This window comes from Aythya fuligula, chromosome 2 (assembly GCF_009819795.1).
Source record: "Aythya fuligula isolate bAytFul2 chromosome 2, bAytFul2.pri, whole genome shotgun sequence".
In the NCBI taxonomy this organism is placed as follows: domain Eukaryota; kingdom Metazoa; phylum Chordata; class Aves; order Anseriformes; family Anatidae; genus Aythya; species Aythya fuligula.
Window position 1 is genome coordinate 44,147,114 of NC_045560.1, and position 15,361 is coordinate 44,162,474.

Below are 15,361 nucleotides of genomic sequence, written 5' to 3' on the forward strand. Positions count from 1 at the left end.
CAGGAGGACAGGGACAGAATATAAAATGATCTTCAATTAGAAATACAAAAAAATGGGAAGCTATTCAACTGAAACAGCTGCAGACCTAAGCAGGAATAATCAGCTGGTAGGGAAAACTGGTTAGGTAGCAGTTTTGTACAATAGTAACTCTGGCTTTGAGTGGTCACAGACTGGGTGTGAGTCAACAATGGTGTGTTATTACAAAAAAAAAAGATAAGCGTTCTGCTGGGATCTATTATAAGGATTAGAGTTTGCAAGACTTGGCAAGTAATTCTGCTTTGCTAAGCAGTTGTAAAGCTAGTTTGGGGTGTTGTGTGTCAAGAAGGATGTGGACCACCTGAAGAGCGTCTAGATGGGAACAACCAGAATGTCAGGGGCCTACTGGAAATACTGAATGGTTCTGGACTGGTTAATTACGGAAGAAAAAACTGAGTAGGAGGAATGAGAACAGTCTACAAATATGCAAGAATTTATGACTACGTGGGAATAACCTGTTTTCACTGCCCACCATAGGCAGAAATTGTAACCAGGGCATTTTAGGTTAACCATTAGGACAAATGTTCTTTAAGGGTATAGGTAATGGAAAAAAGATTGCCAGGGTATGGTCAGGGTCTGTAGGAACAGGCTACTTACACATCATGTCCTCCATAAACAGAGATGTCATAGGGGTAGGGGAGCTGCCTGGAGGCAGGGAGGCTGAGAACACGGCTTTCTGAGGACCTGTCAGCCCTATGTTTCAGTCCCTATGCTAACGTCATCAAGGCCAGCTGAGGTGGGCAGGAGTCCTGTCCTCCAGCACACTCACCATCCCACCACGTGTCCTGGCATCCATGCCACCCCAGCTGATAATAGTTGGAGGGTTTCAGTCCCCTAAAATCCACATCATAATCCCGTTCCTAGTGAAGTTGTTAACTACGAAACGCAGCGCAACCTCTCTGGTGTAATCCTGATCTCATCGTAACCCTGTTGGTTGTAAATAAAAGCTTGTGCAATGTTTTTGGAGTTTTCTTTTTACACAAAGCGACGTTTCTTTTTTAACCTTACAGCTCATGTTGTAATACGTGATTGGTCAACAATCTTCAAACGTCTACCATAGGTAAAGAGAGGAAGTGTCTCGTGGGTGTTGTACGTCATATCTGGTAAGCTCCAAGCCTGAGAATTTCCAGTCATTACTCTTCAGAAATAATTCCATACTGCAGGAATTTTGGTAAAAAAAAAATATGGTTTTGAATACTTCTCTGTGCTTGAAATAAAATAAAAAATTCCTAATGTTTTCAACCAGATTCATAAAAATAACAGTTTTCCAGCCCTGTTAAGTCCCAGTTATTTATGTATTCTATGTGAGTAAAAAACAATTACGTTAACTAGTAAATTTTTTTGCTTTATGTGTGTCAAGAAAATATTGAAAGCAATATTTAAAGTCAGTAAACATGTTTGGTTACAACTTTTTAATAGTTGTTTCTTCTTCTGAGGGAAATTGTTCTTTCTTTTTTTGTCCCTTTTTTTTTTTTTTTTTTAATAATAAGTCTTTGGCAAAAAGAAGTATTTCTATTTGTACTGATTCCAGCTGGTAGAAAATAGTAGTAAGTAGCAGTGTAATGGAAAATACTTATCTCCTTGGAGATTGGCGTTTTTAATATAAAGATCACTTTTGTAAGATTAGTAAATGCTTGAACTCAGTTTAAAAATACATTTTTTCCTACATGGTAGTCTCTGTTGCTGGCCAAATTCATCCTTGCAAGTATTATTTAAATTAGGAAACCCAGTGACAGGCAACCCAGTTATGTCTGTGGTGCGCTGTTTTTATTTACAAGGAATGTACATCAAGTCCTATTTCCCCGAAAAGAGGAAATACCAAACAACACGAGGAAGATTGTGTGCTTACAGTTTGTTATTTTGACTTTCTCTTGGTGTCATACAGATCTTGCTTCTCCCTGTGGCTTTTCTTTTTCTGCCTCTTTTTTTTTTTTTTTTTTCCTTTCTTTCTTCTGTTTGCTTGCTGGGTGCTCATGACACACAGACACATACTGCCCTTCCAAACAATACTCAACCTTTGCATTCACATTCAAACCACAGCGCTAACCTTTATGCCACATATCGCAGTTACTACCCCAGCCTTGTCAAACTTGTCTGGATTTCAGCCAGTGTTTTTAACTGTGAAAGTTATTGATAAAGAAAGACAAGTTTAGCATGATTAGGAAGATCTTTTCTGTCCATTATCTTCAGCAGTGCCTGCAGATCAAAGTCAATGGCTATTCCCAGAGATGGCAAATCTATGGAATGAAGTGATATAAAATATAAATACATATTTATGTAATCTTAGTGTTTGAAGTGCTGCAGTACATGGCAGCATGAATGCTGTGTTTGTGTCTTTCTCCTGTGGCCGAAAACATGTTATCGCTTCTGAGGAAAAGTTCTCTGTTTTTCCCACTGGTATTTCCCCCAGGACTTCAGGAGCTGGTCAAAAGTAAAAGACTGGGCCATAATCTGCTCTGGGTTATTTTATGCTTTATCCAATTTAATTCTGTGTATTGCAATGGAATTTTTTATCAGTTTCACTGTTGCAACCAAGGAAAGTGCATTTGACTCGGACGTCTTTCAACTTCAGAAAATGTTCTGATTGGGAATCTTATAATTTCTTTAATTTTTCTTGATGGTGAAGTTATTTCACTAATCTTTCTTTATCTTTGCTGCTGAATATACATTTGATTACTAAATTTAAGTGCTTCTCTTCACATGACCTATTTCTTTTGAGTCTTAATGCTATTTCTTGGATATACTTGCCTCTTCCCTCTTCTATGTCAAGTACTTGGTTTCATCTTGCTTTCTGGTAATTTGGATGATACAAATGGATTGTTATTGATTTTTTTTTTCAGTTTTTTAAAAGTATTTGATTTGTCTGAAACTTTTGTTTCAGCAGAACTTTGATCTCTGCAGATCTGAACTGGCATTGTCTGCGACTTCATATATAGTATATTCTGTGTAACATAGTGCATATATATATATTCTATATATTTATATACATATATATTTATGTATATTATGCATAACACAGAACAGCTTGCTGGTCTTGCTTTTCTTTACAATCAGTTACAAAATTAATACCAGTTAACATCAGTTACAAAACGTACACCATTACACCAAGGAACGGCCAATCACTATGTAACTTATGGGAATACTAATATTTATAGATAAAAAAATTGATATTCAATTTTCTTTCTGTATTTTAGTGTAGCTGCAAGATAATTCCTGGAGCATTGTGTATGATTCACCTTCTTGTTTTAGTCCTGGGCTAATAAAAGTAGTTAACAAAAATAAACTAAAGCCTTTTAATTTGAGATGGTGTGTTCTTACTCCTGTATGCAGTTTTGCTTATACGAAAAATGTAGAGTAGAGCAAGAAAAAATTGAGGAAGGATGACAGAGGTAAATAATAGCTGCTGTATATGGAGAAGTTAAATAGGTTAGAGCTCTTGTCCTGGAAGAGGGAAAACAGAAAGCAACATAAGAGAGATCCTTAAAGTAATGGATGACATGGAAAAGTAAATAAGAAACAAGCACTCACATATTCTCACAATATAGGAATCAGAGGAATCCTGCGAATCACATAACACAATCAGAAGGAAATATTTTCCACGTGATGGAAATAGCGCAACGTGATGCTGCTGGGGACCGAGGAGCCTGTATTATAAAAGAGGGAGTAGGTGGGGCAATGGAAGTTATCTGTTGGTGACCATCAAAGATAATGACCAGATGCAATCCCCAGCTCAAATAATCCTTCAGGCACTCCATTTATCAACAGCAGTATCACAAGTTACTTGTATGAAGAAGTTACTGGAGGCTGTGTGAAAGAAAACTAATGCATGTGTGTGTTAACAATCAAAATGAGAAACGTGTATACGATCATGTTCTTGATGGGTAGCTTCTTGTGCAAAGAACTATTGGCTTTTGAGGCTGATTCAGAGCATTGCTCTCCCAAGAAACAGGATAAAGTGCCAACCTAACAAGAGAAGCACAAAGCCAAATGAGACATCTAAACATAGCTGCCTAGTACCATTTTAGTTGCTGTGTGATAGCTCCTGGCTTCCAGTTGTTGCTTCAGTAATCTGCAGATCCATCATCAGTCTTGCATTGTATCTGGCAGCCCTCTGCCAGATGGCTTTGATGTTTCAGGGTGTGTCAGGTGGCAGTCCGTGATGCAGATGATCCCTGTGAGTGCCAGCTGAAGCGTCAGCTGGGAGGGGGCTTTCCTTGACTGTCCTTCAGGTCACACTGTCAGGAGCGGAAGCGTGGAAGAAGCTGTTCCTCACCTAGATGTGTCAGAGCACTTACATGCAGCCCCATAAATATAAATGCTTATGTCCTAGTTACATGGGCTGAACTCAGGGGAAGTAATGCAAATAAATCACATTAAAAAATCAGGTGTGGATGAGTTATTCAAGAGCACGTACATGAGAGCAGATCATGTTGCGTATTTTCAGAGTGCTGTCTGGTTACACTAATCTGGTTAATTTTTACTTGATTTTGATATCTAGTATGGAAAAACTTGAAGAAAGGTAAGCTAAGTGCTAATGTATTATTTCTTCTTGTCTTTTAAGGAACTATAATTTCTTTACCATTTTCCTCCTTGTTGATGTTTCCGTCTTATAAAGATGTTAAGATGCTGTTGGAATTATCCTGTATCAGATGTGCACATTTAAAAGAGCAAATACATGTAAATTTTATTTATAAAAATAAAAAAGTGAGCTAGCTTTATTTTCCACTGCATCCCTCAGAGTTGAATAATCATACATAGTGAATAAATCAACGATTAATGTAACTACCCCATGACAGACAAGTATAAAAACAAACAACAGAACACAGCAACTACAGACCTAGATAACAAATGTCCAGAAATATATTAATATCTAGAATAATCTGAAAAATCTCCATCAATCCAAAAATCTCTAAGAGAACATTATACAAATAATACCATAAGAACTCTACATTTTATGTAACCAATGTTGTTATTATTATTTTATTTTATTTTATTTTTGCAAACTCATGACATTGGTTTTCTTAATAAATATCATACAACATTACCTTGATGATACAACAAAACCCCAGGAGTATGCTGAGGCCTCTTGAAGGACAATTTAACTAAATGGGGCACAGATGTCTGTCAAAGGCAAAATGCCATACACCTTTAAATCTTAAAGTCGTCTTTAAAAATGTCAGGTGAAAAGGGATGTGTTTTTGATTATGTTGCTAATGAATATGGAAAAACAAAAACAGTGTATGGGATAACTCAATATTGCTTCTTATTTAACAGTTGTTTAAGCAAGAGACATGGAAGATTTAAGTATACTCACAGCTTATGTTTTCTCTGGCTAGGTGATGCTGATACCCAGTTAACACTGTATCAGTGGTGCTGAGTGGATCGTTACCTTCAGAGTGAGGTACTTTGATTACATCATCTTAATTTCACCATTACTTATCCTAATTCTGCCATTTACCATTTTTTTCATTCTTTTCAGAAATGTTTCAGAGCCCAGAATGTTTTAAATGGGAGCATTTCAAATCTAGGTTAGCATAAATTTCAAACTACCCTGAACTGATAAAGCTCTGAAACCCGCTAAATTCTTGGTGGTTTCTGGGTGCAGCGACTACTTGTGGACATGTGAAGAAATCTCACTGTAGTCTAGAAGAGGGATTTCAGTTCAGAAGAGCTGGCTCAGCTGGGACCCAGACCAGCCCCTTGTACTCTCACTGGGGTTAGGAAGTTGCCAGCTTCGGGGTGACAACACAAATTCATGCTGACAGTCACCCACTATCTCCCAGGCTTTCCAGCGTGTCTGGAAGAGCAGGCAAGCTCTGTCACAGTTAAGTAGGAAAGAATCATCGTTATTGTCACAGGTGTGGATTTAATAAAGGAAGTAATAGAGGATTTAATCATTCCGTGCCTCAACATTAGCATTCATTTCCTGGTTCTCTGCTGTTAGCATGGGGAAGTGGTGCCAGTAGTGTGGTAGCGTGGCTTGACTCAGTCTGCAGTCCCATGGGGCTGGGAAGAAGTTGTGGCTCCCTCTGACAGCCAAGAGGTGTACATCTTGCTGACAGTGCTGCTGGTCCACCCCACTGTGCATCCCAGCCCAGGGAGCATGCCTACCTTAGCTGAGCCATGAGGCAGAGGGTTCTTGTCACAGGGCCTGGTACGGCCAAGGTGTGTGCCTCCAATTCACAGCCCTGTGCAACAGAAAGAAGCCTCCATCCACCCCATTAACATATAGGGGATTATGGTCCCATGGGCTCTTGGGCCTTACAGGCAGTCCTAGTGGGATTGCTGCGACTCACACAGCTTTAAACACACCCACTCGTTCCCAGGCTGGACCAAGAAAGATGGTCTGTACCCAGACACCTGTCACTCTCACTGATCTGAACCGAAAACAGACTCTTGTTTATATAACATAACACCAAAACACAGTTTTATTTCTCCTAAAAAACGAAAGAAACCTCAAATGGAACTTTTTATTCCAAGCTCTGTTCTCAGTACGTCTCCAGATCCACCAGGAAAAAGATTTTTAAGGGCAATACTAATTGTTAATCTTTTCTTGACTTTCACTTGACTTGACATTTGATTTTAAGAATGGAGGATCCTTTTTTTAATTTAATGTTTTGCCTTAGCTTATTTCACTGTAGTACTAGCAAGAAGGAGCAGTCCCTTCTGCAGCTTAAAATGGGGCGAGTACTATATTAGTCTGCAGTTCGATCTTGACAAACACTAGACATCTGCTTCAGAAGGAACTAAATGAGGAGAACAAAAATAGGATTCCTGTTTTCTATCACATTGAATTTCTAATTGCCGATTGGAGATGATTTTCACTAAAATAAAGACTTTTTAAAATTAGGTTTGATGGATCTGAGTGTGCTTCAAATCAGATTATAGAATTATGCACTACAGAAATAAAAGACAAATTAAATGACCTTGATGATAAAAATCAAAGTTTTTTTCTGTACAGACTTACAGTACTAAATTTTAAGTAGACCACTTGATGCTAATAAAGATAATAGGCTAGTCTCTAATAAGGTAGAATTTATGGGAAAAAAAAATCTTTAAATTTACAAATATTACATCTTTGGTATTTCTGAATGCATGACTGTAGCAGTCAGGTCAGATTAAACATTTATTTCATTTTTAATGAGTACCTAGTGCTCTCCTAAACCGACAGAATATACCATATATCTTAATTACCCTATGCTCGGTATGTTTGATGACACCACTGGGACCCATGGGACTCAGATGGTGAAAAACTGTGCCAGACTTTGTATTCCAGAAGAAACGAGCTAGATACCAAAAGTAGATCAGCAAGTGCACTCCTTTAACAATAGCATATGCACACCTCCTTGTTCTGTCAGTACTTTGCTTGCCAGCCCTGCAGAAGAGATCACAGGCAAAAGATTTTCTCTTTTGACTCATCCACTTTTTCTTGAACAGCTAGAATTACATTAGTGATTGCTTTGCAGTCTTTCACTGATTATGTCAAATGCCACTTTTTTTTCACGAGTTCAGTATTTTGTTCTTGGTGTTGATGGCTTCTAAGGGGAGTTCTGTAATTTTGCAAAGTCCAGTGACTATGTCCACCTTTTTAGTTGAAAAGAGTGATTTATTCCAGGCTTGTGATTTTTATTTCTGTTTCAGAGTATCAGGAGTAAATGCCAATATGCATCCCCTTCTGAAAATGAAGGGGAAGCTGTGTTTCTGAGCATGTAGATGTAGCATGTAAACTGGACACAACAGTAATAATGACAAGCTTAGGTCATTAGAAATTGGAATTAATGGAAATGAGCTATCTGCAGTTTAACGGGTTTAACAAGTTTTGTTATTTTCCAAGCAATGGTGAGAACAGTCAAATGAACAGATGTACAACTGATACTAGTGGACAGTAAGTAAGAAGAGAAATTATATACAGACTCGCAAATGTATCATACAATGAAACCGTGTATGCTGTATGAAAGGAAAACAGAGTTCAGAGTCTTTAGATTTAAGCTGTTGGACAGCTGTCAAATCTGCAATAGTTTTGCTAGCAGTACGCCAGTGGTACAGTCCTTGTCTCACTGGATAAGCCAATGCATCTCCCTGGAGAAATCAATTTATGATGGCTTGAAGGATCAGCTATAAAAACTCACACAACTCCTCTTTTCATAATCAAGAATTCCAGAAAAGATCACTTCCCAACTTACACTTCAAGTTCCTTAAAAGTTAGAGTAAAACAGACCTTATACAGTGAAGATGTAGCATATGCATTTTATCTAGATACTTTCCTGAAGTTGTCTGCAAGAACACAAGAAATATTTCATGAAGAGCAATAAAAAAAAACCACGTGCACATCTGGCATAGTTTGGAGCACATCTGGTGTAGTTTGGAACAGCTGATGATATTACAGCTGTCTCATTTTGGTTTGCTTAAAGCCTTACACTGTGGTGGTTCAGCAGCTGACCAGCAGCTGAATTCAGGCACAAGGGGTGAAGGACAACTGGAATCATGAACTACTTCAGCCCTCCCAGGACCATTCATGATTCAGAGCCTGCAGAGTAGGGCTGTAAGGGAATTTATCACCTCATTATCTTTGGCAAGCGTTACTTTGAAAGTAGTGGCTGGGAAGACTTTCACTAACACAGACTTCCTGAACTTCCTTCTTCCAAACTTCTTGCTTCTAGTGAAAGGCTGCATCAGGTGGTGAAGTCAAAGACTTCTCTGGGGCACGGTCACAGCAGGGCTACCAACAAGTCCAGTTTTCTTAAAGCACATTAAGTTCTGCCATCTGATAACTCATAGCAATTAATCAACTGACTCTTCAGAATTGTTCCCAGCCATGGACTAACAAATAAATCACGCACATTCTGTCCAGGAGGACCGAACTTTGAATCTTGATGACTTTTAATTCACTTTCCTTGAATTCATGTATAAAATATGATTAATATATAATGCAGATTTTTTTTTTTTTTTTTACCTGCTCTGCCTGGGTAATAATTTGAGAGTGGTTTCTCTCACCTCTTTTAAGCTTAGGCAGGCTGATTTTCTTCTTTTTATGCTATTTCCATTTGGCTTGACGGGACAAACTGTTTGGCAGGACAAACTTTCTGCTCTTTCATGACCTAGTTTGGGATTAGAAACCTGGAATAAAACTAGGTATTTCTAGTCAGCTAGAACCAGTGGAAAATGGAAGAGACGTATCTTTCTTGTACCTTGCAGATTATAATTGATCAGCTTCATTGCTCAGTGTTTATAAAACAAAGCTTCCACACTTTGACCCCAACAATGCTTGGGCTGCCTCAACATGTTTATGTGGAGACTCCTGGCAAGATGTAAAAAATGTGCCAGATATGGCTTGAAAAATAATTTCCTCTCCATTTGCAGAAAGGTATAAACATATCATTTTAGTAATATTATATTACTGGAAAAAATCCCATATATTCCTGTATAATCTGACCAGAAAAACAACTGAGGATGCGTAAAATGGCACCAAATCTTACTGTAACAAATATATCAATTGAAACTCAATTACAAAAAAAAAAAAAAAAAGTAATTACCATATTAACCCTAAACTTCAAAAGTCCAATAATCCATTTTACGCTCTAATCAATATGTCATTAGCTTGTGAATAGGAAGAATATTTTACTGTTAATTGATCCTTACTTGTTCCAGTATGCCTCTAACCCGAAGTAAAGTTAAATCTTCAGAGGATGATTATTCCTATGTGTGACTTCAGCTAAGAGCCAATATTCATCTCAGTTATGTGGCTGTATGAAGTATGGTTGCCATACCATACGTATGTCTATAGGTATTTGAATTACAAGGTTTGCTTTACAGAAAGGTGCTTACCTTGTGCCAGCTTTCGGTCTTACCCAGCCTTTCTTTGAGCCTATTTAAATCACTAAAATGGAAGAAAATAAAACCAGCCAAAGAGGTAGTTTCCTGTGGATCTGCTAAATTGAATGGGCTCAGAGAAAGATCTGATGTGTGCCAGAATTGGTGGAAGTATGGCGCAGAGCCTTGGAGCTGGCAATGAAGGCACAAATAGAAAGAAATATTAATGTTGGGTACAGATAGCTACTGAACTATACCCAAAATGTGATCACAGTTTCAACCAGGTATAAATGAGAATTTTACTTCACTGTGAATGGCTTCTTAATTTAGTTAAGTACTGTGTTAATTATTAGTCCAAGGTGAAGAGAGACAACCACAGAATAAAAATAAGCTCCTCTCTTGAAATTTTGATGGATTTTATTTTGTCTCTCTCTCTCACTCTTTTTTCCTCTTTTTTATTTTATTTTTATTTTTTATTTTTTTTCGACTTTACTACAGCTTATCCATTACACTGTGGCTATAGTCTGCTTTGTGCCTGACAGAGGCAGACCATGAAAATGCTATAATCAGCTAACAATCACAATACTGGACTACAGCAACTGATGGACGCAAGCTTGGGATTTGTATTTAACTCTAATTATAGTGCAGTTGGCAATTTAGGGTGGGCAAACCTGATCCATCTTTAAATTAACTAATCCTAATGGAAACAGCCTAGTTACTACAACACAATTTAGTTGGCACAAGGTAATTTGCTTTTGCCATCATGGTCAGTCTGTTTCCACTGCGTCAGCAGTGTACGTGTATGCAGATTACTATGCACATACAGGCACACCCACCATCTATTTATGAATCCTATTTTACTTTGGCGACCATCGGATTATGTGCTAACCTTTATGCATGGTTAGCAGAACGTGAACCTTTTAGAAAGAAACTGATAGTGTGCTAGCAAGAATTCATTGCATAGCAAGAATGTGACACCTAGTGGATAGATGGCATTTGAGAAATATGACAGACTGTCAAGGAATACTGACATTAAATGACCCGATCAAGTAGAACAATGACTTTGCTATCAGAAAATACATTGATTTTGAATGACTCTATGCACAGGGCCAAAGCAATTGGGTATTAGAAAGTCCTTACTGAAAGCTCAAAAGTGAAGAAGGTGTCAGAGAGCAGATGTCAAGCCAAGAAGGCCAGAGATCCTTGAAGACAGAAATCAAAGCCCGCAAAGACATTGGTGGATACTGACAGGATGTAGTGGGACCAGAGATTTCCAACATGGAAAACTCAAGAATAAAGTGTTTTTTAAAGAAACCCTTTTGTTAAATCTATGTCCCTGTTATTGCTACATTATTTTTGCAGGAAGTGAGTTTTCATTGTCAGAGAAACTGAGTGGTGAATAAACTATATGGTTAGGCCATTGAGAGCTGGACTAGACTGAGACATGGTTTAAAAGATCTGACTTTTAAACCATGTGCTTTATCATCCTGCCGAAATTAGCTGATACTAATTGTATCTGTTACTGCTCCATGCGGTGTGTAATGCCTGGATTCCAAGTATTCACATTCTCCATTTTCTGAGGTGCCTTGCTTCAAGGGCTATAAATAATAGAAAGCCTCAGTACCAGAGACATTTTATTCTGGCTACAGAGTATGACCCATACTTTTTATGGTAAAATGAAAACCATTACAAAATTTAAATGTGAATGTATTTCCAAATTTGCTGAAAAGTGTGTGTTCAATAATAGCCAGATGCTAGAAGAAGCTCCTCTGGCAGCTGTTACGTTCTGTGTTAGGTCTATACGCTGGCTCTAAAGAAACTCTAAAACCAGTGTCTTTTTCTTGCAGTGCCATTCTTGTGGACAAGTCCACATGAAGTCGCCTTGCAGGCTGCTTTGTTCTGATCTAATTTTACGCAATAAGCCATTATGAACGTACCCTTAGTAGCTTAGTGGCAGCTGCTGTTAGGCAATGGAGTGTGCCCACAGGGCATAAGCCACAAAGGCAAGCAACTTGAGGGCAGTGCTTTCTGGACTCTGGGAGACCATTTCTGTAGTCATTCCAGATCTGTACGCCCTATACAAATCTGCAGGTATATCTAATTTGCAAGAAACATCAAAAGGCCTTAGTACTATCCAAAATAACAGTAAGAAATATTCAGAGAGCTGTATTTATTTTATATATATTATTTTGGCAAGCCCTGCAGGACAGTGAGCTGCTGTCTGCCGACCTATTCAACTGTCCCTGTTGTGCATTTTGTTCTCCTCTGCTACAAATGGCTGTGTTGGAAAGGATCTACATTCTCCCTACAAAAATCTTGGAATCAAAATGGAATGATGTGGGAGTCAGCCTCTTTGCACAGATAACTAGTGATGGGGCTAGAGGGAATGGCCTCAAGTTGCGCCAGGGGAGGTTTGGGTTGGAAATGAGGGGAAATTTCTTCTCAGGAAGAGCGGTCAGGGGTCGGGACGGGTTGCCCAGGGAGGTGGTGGAGTCACTGTCCCTGGGGGTGTTGAGGGGGTGCTTGGGGACACGGTTTTGATGGCGCCGCCTCAGCCCTCCCGCGCCTGCTCCCTGAGCCACAGCCGAGGCAGCGGTGGGCGGGGCCAGGGGGCGGGGCCACGGCTCGGGGGAGGGCGCTCGGCCCCGCCCCGCCCCGCCCCGCGGATGTGGCGCCGACAGCCGGCGGTGAGTGGGGAGGGGGCGGCCGCGGCCGCCGCCCGGCGGGGACCGGGGAGGGGGAGGGCGAGGGGGAGGAGCCGCCCCCTGCCCGCCCACAGCGCGGCACCGGGGGGCACGGGGAAGGAGGGGAAGGGAAGGGAAGGGAAGGGAAGGGAAGGGAAGGGAAGGGAAGGGAAGGGAAGGGAAGGGAAGGGAAGGGAAGGGAAGGGAAGGGAAGGGAAGGGAAGGGAAGGGAAGGGAAGGGAAGGGAAGGGAAGGGGTCACGGCTGTCCCGGATCCAGCTGGCTGCGTCCCGCTGCTGAAACCCTAAATGCAGTGGTGGAAGAGGGCTTCGGCCGCCTTTCGGGCGTTGGTAGTAGGAAAGCTAAAAATAACGAGCGGCGTCCCGTAGCTGCTCGCTGTACCAAGCACACTGATGCCAGCAATGCTTAGCAATTATCTAATGCTTTTCATTTTTAACACACAGACCTTAAAAAGCCCCTTCAGAAGCCGCGACGTGCACGATGTAGCAAACATTCGGGATAAAATTGATTATGGGAAGTGATACTGCAAGGCGGAACGGTTGTCAAAACGTAGTGAATCACTGCCATCGCGGTTGCAGTGCATTATTGCCAATAACGTTGTCCTTTGTCTGACTCATCCTGCTTGTGCAGATGTGCATCTGAAATGTTTTTAAAATTCTAGTGTATTTCCTTTAAATACCTGCATGCATGGTTTCAGAGTTCAAAATCTGAATGCTGCAGGATTCTGTATATATGAGCTAGAAGGTGAAACTAAGTGGAAGCCCTGTTAAAACTGTCCATGAAAGCATTTTTTGTCAGTCAGAGATGAATAGACAGGATTACTATGGTATGCAAAAGCTTACAGTATCACTACATTACATTATTGTATCACTATATATGGTATATTGCTCAGAAAAGAAAAGCCAAGGAGAGTGTTCCCCCTCTGATGGATCAGAAGGGCGAGCTGGTAACCACAGACGTGGGGAAGGCTGAGGGACTCAACCACTTCTTTGCCTCAGTTTTCACTGCCAGTCAGGCTTCCCAAGCCCTTCATTTCCCTGAACCTGTAGATGGAGGGTGGGGAGCAAAGTCCCACACACTGTAAGTAAAGAGCAGGTTCAAGACCACCTGATGAAACTAAACACGTACAGGTCTATGGGGCCTGATGCCATGCATCCCAGGGTCCTGAGGAAACTGGCTGATGTAGTTGCCAAGCCTCTCTCTGTCACATTTGAAAAGTCCTGGCAGTCAGTTCCTTAGTGACTGGAAAAAAGGGAAAAAAATATCACTCCCATTTTTAAAGAGGGTAGGAAGGAGGTTCCAGGGAACTACAGACTGGCAAGCCTCACCTCAGTGCCTGGGAAGATTATGGAAAAGATCCTTCTGGAAGCAGTGTCAAGGCACATGCAAAACAGAGGTGATCCAGGAAAGCCAGCGTGGCTTTACCAAGGAAAAATCATGCCTGGCCAATCTGGTGACTCACTTCTATGATGGAGTGAGTGACAGCATCAGTTGACAAGGGAAGATGACCAATGTCATCTACCTGGACTTCTGTAAGGCCTTTGCCACAGTCCCACATGACATCCTGGTCTCCAAATTGGAGAGAGATGGATTTGAAGGGTGGCCCATTCAGTGGGTAAGGAGTTGGCTTGAAGCTTGCACCCAGAGAGGGCTGGTCAATGGCTCTATGGCCAAGTGGAGGCCGGTGATGAGTGGTGTCCCTCAGGGGATTCTCTTGGGACTGGTGCTGTGTAATGTCTTTATCAGCGATGTAGACAGTGGGATCGAGTGCACCCTCAGCAAGTCTGCAGATAGCTCCAAGCTGAATGGTGCAGTTGATACACCAGAAGGAAGGGATGGCCTCCAAAGGGACCTGGGCAAGCTGGAGAAGTGGTCCATGTGAACTTAATGGGGTCCAGCAAGGCCAAGTGCAAGGTGCTGCACCTGCATTGGGGCAATCCCAGACATGAGCACAGACTGGGAGAACTCGATGAGAGCAGCCCTGTAGAGAAGGATTTGGGGGCTCTGGTGGACAAAAGGCTTTACGTGAGGCAGCAGTGAGTGCTTGCAGCCCAGAAGGCCACCTGCATCCTGGGCTGCATCAACAGAGGGGTGCTGAGGGAGGTGATTGTCCCCCTCTGCCTTGCCCTTGTGAGGGCCTCACTTGGAGTGCTGCATCCAGGTCTGGGACCCCCAGCACCAGAAGGCTGTGTGGCTGTTAGAGAGGGTCCAGAGGAGGGCCATGAGGATGATTAAGGGGCTGGAGCACCTCCTATGAAGAAAGACTGAGAGAGATGGGGATGTTAAACCTAAAGAAGAGAAGGCTTCAGGCTGACCTCATGGTGGCTTTTCAATACTTAAAAGGGACTTATAGGATGGAGAGCGACTATTTGCTCAATCAGATAATGAAAAGACAAGGGGGAATGGTTTTAAACTAAAAGTGGGGAGATTTAGATTAGAGGTTAGGAGGAAGTTCTTCACTTAGAAGGTGGTTTTAAACTAAAAGTGGGGAGATTTAGATTAGAGGTTAGGAGGAAGTTCTTCACTTAGAAGGTGGTTTTAAACTAAAAGTGGGGAGATTTAGATTAGAGGTTAGGAGGAAGTTCTTCACTTAGAAGGTGGTGAGGGCCTGGCACAGGCTGCCCAGCGAAGCTGTGGATGCCCCATCCCTGGAGGTGCTCAAGACCAGGCTGGATGGGGCTTTGAGCAGCCTGATCTGGTGGGAGGAGTCCCTGCCCATGGCAGGGGGTTGGAGTTGGGTGATCTTTAAGCTCCCTTCCAACCCAACCCATTCTGTGATTCAATAATCTGTAGTAAATTATGTGAAATACT

The 15,361-nt window shown here is 41.2% G+C and overlaps 1 protein-coding gene across 1 annotated transcript in view; it reads left to right on the forward strand.

The window, feature by feature from the left end:
- The first annotated feature begins 12,502 nt into the window (after window positions 1-12,502).
- The window catches only part of ANO10 (anoctamin 10), a 118,144-nt gene continuing 115,285 nt past the window's right edge, over window positions 12,503-15,361 (forward strand). The window contains exon 1 of the mRNA XM_032181727.1: window positions 12,503-12,533. The gene's annotated coding sequence lies outside the window, so the exon portion shown is untranslated. The remainder of the gene's footprint in view (window positions 12,534-15,361) is intronic.